Source organism: Oryx dammah, unplaced genomic scaffold, assembly GCF_014754425.2.
Source record: "Oryx dammah isolate SB20612 unplaced genomic scaffold, SCBI_Odam_1.1 HiC_scaffold_16, whole genome shotgun sequence".
Taxonomy (NCBI): Eukaryota; Metazoa; Chordata; class Mammalia; order Artiodactyla; family Bovidae; genus Oryx; species Oryx dammah.
Genome location: NW_024070200.1, coordinates 13,415,520 through 13,419,846, shown reverse-complemented (window position 1 = coordinate 13,419,846; position 4,327 = coordinate 13,415,520). Strand labels below are relative to the sequence as shown.

The 4,327-nt window shown below is 48.6% G+C and overlaps 1 non-coding gene across 1 annotated transcript; it reads left to right on the top strand.

Annotated features, from left to right (window-relative positions):
- Positions 1 to 3,807: 3,807 nt before the first annotated feature.
- On the top strand, positions 3,808 to 3,880 carry TRNAD-GUC. Its single transcript has one exon. It is a non-coding gene; the product is annotated as a tRNA-Asp (tRNA).
- The last annotated feature ends 447 nt before the right edge of the window (positions 3,881 to 4,327 follow it).

Below are 4,327 nucleotides of genomic sequence, written 5' to 3'. Positions count from 1 at the left end.
CACAGGGCACAGTAATACAACTAAGAGGTGCCTTAAGGGTTCTTCTTTATTCCAGATACCCTCTTCCTTACTTCCACTGTGGACATATAATCCAATTTCTCCCAGATAGTCAGGTTCAACCACCCCAGTCAGCACAAAACTTCATTCTTTACCTGTTGATCCAGAGGCATGAAGAGCCCAAAGTGGCCAAGTGGCAGGCTGAACAGTTTAATGGACTCCTCCTTCCTTTGAAACTAAGACCTAGCAGAGCATAAGGTTTTAGGAAGCTTTAGGAAGCAAAATTTTACTGGTGAGTCACTAGGAGTAATAGTGGTGCCACCCCCATCTCCAGCCCTTGATTGCTGGAGCCTTGAATCCTGGCTGTTGGAGAAACAGCAAGCATTCAGATTCAGAACATGTGTAGCTGTCTAGAGACCTTTGCCCCACCCCTACTTGGTACTGCTACCTAGCTGATGCTGTAACTGAGTCTTCCAAAGGCCATTCCAGCATCTATCTAGCCAACTGCTTCAGGATGGTGGGGAACCTGGTCAGAGCACTGAACTCTGTGATTACAAACCCATGCATTTGGAGAAGACCAAAAGACTCACTGGGAAACACCCTGATGCTGGGAGATTAAAGGCAAAAGGAGAAAAGGGCAGCAGAGGATGAGATAGTTTGATAGCAATCACCAACTCCAAGGACATGAACTTGAGCAAACCCCTGGAGACAGTGGAGGACAGAGAAGCCTGGTGTGCCGCCGTGAATGGAGTGGCAGATAGTCGGACACGACTGAGCGACTGAAAACAGCAACACACCTGTGCGTTTACTTCACTTGCTGAGAAGTGAGCGCCTTGATCAGAAGCAGTGTGAGTGGACTCCCATGGCCATGGACGAGGCATTCTGTAACCACAGATGGCAGTTTCGGCAGAAACATTGTGTGCAGGGAACACAAGTCTGTATCCAGAGTAAGCGTCCATTCCAGCAAGAACAAGACATTGCCCCTTCCATGGTGGAAGCTGTCCAGAGTAATTGACTGCGAGGTAGGTAGCTGGCTCATCATTCCAGGGAATGGTGCCTCTGTTCATCAGGGACTCACTGTTGGTCCCTGATTGGAGACACTCTGACAAATTGGACACTCAGAAGTGGCTGTAGCCAAGTTGAGCTGGTGAGTAGACGTCCATGTTGCTGAGCCTGTACGTAACCCCTGCCCTGCCACGGTGACCACTTTGCTCGTGAGCCCACTTGGTGATGACAGTGTTGACGGGGGAAGGAAGCTGACCGGCGTCCACAGAATGTGAAAGTCGCTCAGTCACGTCTGGCTCTTTGCGACCCCATGGACTATACAGTCCATGGAATTCTCCAGGCCAGAATACTTGAATGGGTAGCCTTTCCTTTCTCCAGGTGATCCTCCCAACCCAGGGACTGAACCCAGGTCTCCTGCACTGCAGACAGATTCTGTATCAGCTGAGCCACCAGGGAAGCCCAAGAATACTGGAGTGGGTAGCCTATCCCTTCTCCAGAGGATCTTCCCAACCCAGGAATCGAACCGGCGGGGTCTCCTGCATTACAGGAGGATTCTTTATTTACTGAGCGATCAGGGAAGCCCTATCCACAGAATAGGTCCTCCTATTCCCTTGATTACATCTCCCTCTGCTGAAGTCAGTCATTGGTGAACGTTCCCGGGGGAGACAAATATCCCTGTGGCTTTTGCTCATTCATAGAGGTTTGCTCAGGTCCCTCTCTGCAGACTTCCTTGCTGCCAGTGCTCCAGTCATGTTCCTCCCAAGTGCCTGGCCATCCAGCCACACATCCCTGGTTACAGAAGGGACGGCTTGGTTCACTGCTCCAGGTTCTGTCCACTGTGGTTATTCCCCTTGGCCGCCGCCACTCCGGGATCCAGTGACTCCTATTCCACTTAGATTGCCCATTTTAGTGGCGGCAGCTCCCACCAAAATTTCTGACCTACAGAAAAGAGTGAAGTCCTTGGGTGTAGTATCATATCCACCCAGGGTGAGTGAGCAGATCTTTTTTAAAAATTCTAATATTTATTTATTTGGCTGTGTTAGGTCTTAGCTGTGATGCGTGGACTCAGTATCTCTGTGACATTTGGGATCTTGGTTCCCCAACCAGGGTTTGAACCCGTATCCCCTGCATTGGAAGGCAGATTCTTTTTTTTTTAATTTATTCATTTTTAGTTGAAGGATAATTGCTTTCCAGTACTGTGTTGCTTTCTGCCATACAGCAACATGGATCAGCCATATATGTCCTGTCCCTGTTGAACCCCACTCCCACCCCATCCCACCCGTCTAGGTTGTCACAGAGCCCCGGTCTGAGTTCCCTGAGTCATACAGCAGATTCCCCCCGGCTGTCGATTTTACATGTGGTCGTGTATATGTTTCCATTGTCCATTCGTCGCCCTCTCTCCTTCCCTGCCCCTCACCCACATGCCCATGTCTGCTTTCTATGCCCGTGTCTCCACTGCTGCCTTGAGGATAGTCTCATCAGTGCCATCTTGCTAGATTCCATGTATATGCATTAATAGACAATGTTTATATTTCTCTTCCTGGCTTTACTTCGCTCTGGATAATAAGCTCTAGGCTCACCAGCCTCATTAGCACTGACTCAAGTGTGTTCCTTTGAATGGCTGAGTGATATTCCATTGTATATATGTACCATGGCTTCTTTACCCATTCACCCGTCAGTGGACATCTAGGTTGCTTCCGTGTCCTATGGAAGGCGGATTCTTAACCACTGGACCACCAGGGAAGTCCCAAGTGAGCAGATTTTAAATGGCAAATGTCCCTGGCATTCCAGTCTCCCTACTCCTTTGGATCCTTTCCTCTATCTCAAGGCAGATCTGGCATTTCAACTTCCCTTACTGTAGCTGCTTTTTGGTTGGGGTTTCAGCCAGCCAAACCGTTAGAACCCTTTTTAATCCCCCTGCAGTACAACATTCAATTCAGAACCTCTGCCTAGCGGGCCCCTATAGATAAATTCAGCTTGATTCAACTTGTTCCACCCATTATCCCATACTCTAATATCCATTCCTATACACATTCCCAGATTCTGTATTTGGAAAATGTATGTGGCCCTTCTTGGAAGAGTGCACCTCGTCACGGGCCACACTTTTGCCTCCCCTTTAGGAGCCTGAAGGGCCTTGAGCCCAGTTATAGCCCTAGAAGCAAAGGGAAGGTGGCGGGGCACTGAGGTGAGGCTGCAGCGTCTTGCAAGGCAGTTACCCGAGGGAGGCCATTACAGATTTCTCTTAGGGTTAATCTTAGATAGTCTGGCAGAGAAGACTCATCAGAACCAAGGGGTTCTCTGCTCCCAGCCTCATTTGGATCTCTGCATATCTCCCCACTCCAGTGCTCAGTGAAAATAAAAAGCAGTCTATAATAGGAACAGAAGGAAATAGTTTTATTTGAGCCAAACTGAGGACAATGGGCTTCCCAAATGGCGCTAGTGGTAAAGAACCTGCCTGTTAGTGCAGGAGACGAAAGAAACTTAGGTTCAATCCCTGAGTCAGGAAGATCTCCTGGAGGAGGGCATAGCAACCCACTCCAGTATTCTTGCCTAGAGAATCCCACGGACAGAGGAGCCTGGTGGGCTACAGTCCATGGGGTCACAAAGTGTCAGACACGACTAAAGCGATTTAGCATACACGCACGCACACGAGGACTATAGCCTGGAAGACAGCCTCTCAGATAACTGAGGAATGCTCCAGAGAAGCACTGTTTCAGCCGTTTTATGTCTTGTCAGAACAAAGAACATCAAACACGTCAAGGAAACATTCCTTCAGGGTTTCAAAGAAAAACACATCAGGGGACTTCCCTGGTGGTCCGGTGGCTAAGACTCTGTCCTGTCAATGCAGGGGGCCCAGGTTCAATCCCTGGTCAGGGAACTAGATCCCACATGCCGCAGCTAAGACCCAGCACAGCCGAATAAGCAAAGGCACACACCCAGTGAATCAGTGTGGCCTTGGCACCTGGGAAAGGGAGTCTTATCCTGGAAGGAGGAGCAGCATGGGTTTCTCAAGAATGGAGGCATTTAATCTTTATTTTTAACATAGACATTCTTCTGCTCAGTGCCCCCTTGTGTTTAATAATTGAAGCAGATGTCCAGGATGTGTTTGACAGGCCACAAACAGGCTGTTTTTGTCAGCGTAAAATTAAAGTTAACTCATGAGTGAGCCAGAATGATTTCCTCATCCCTCAATATGTGAGAATATCTTTGATCACAGCTTTCAGAATCACATTCCTTCCCAGTTGTGTTCGCCTGCTCATGCTGCCATAACAAAATAACACAGACTGGGTGGCTTAAACTGCAGAAATGTATTTTCCCACAGTTC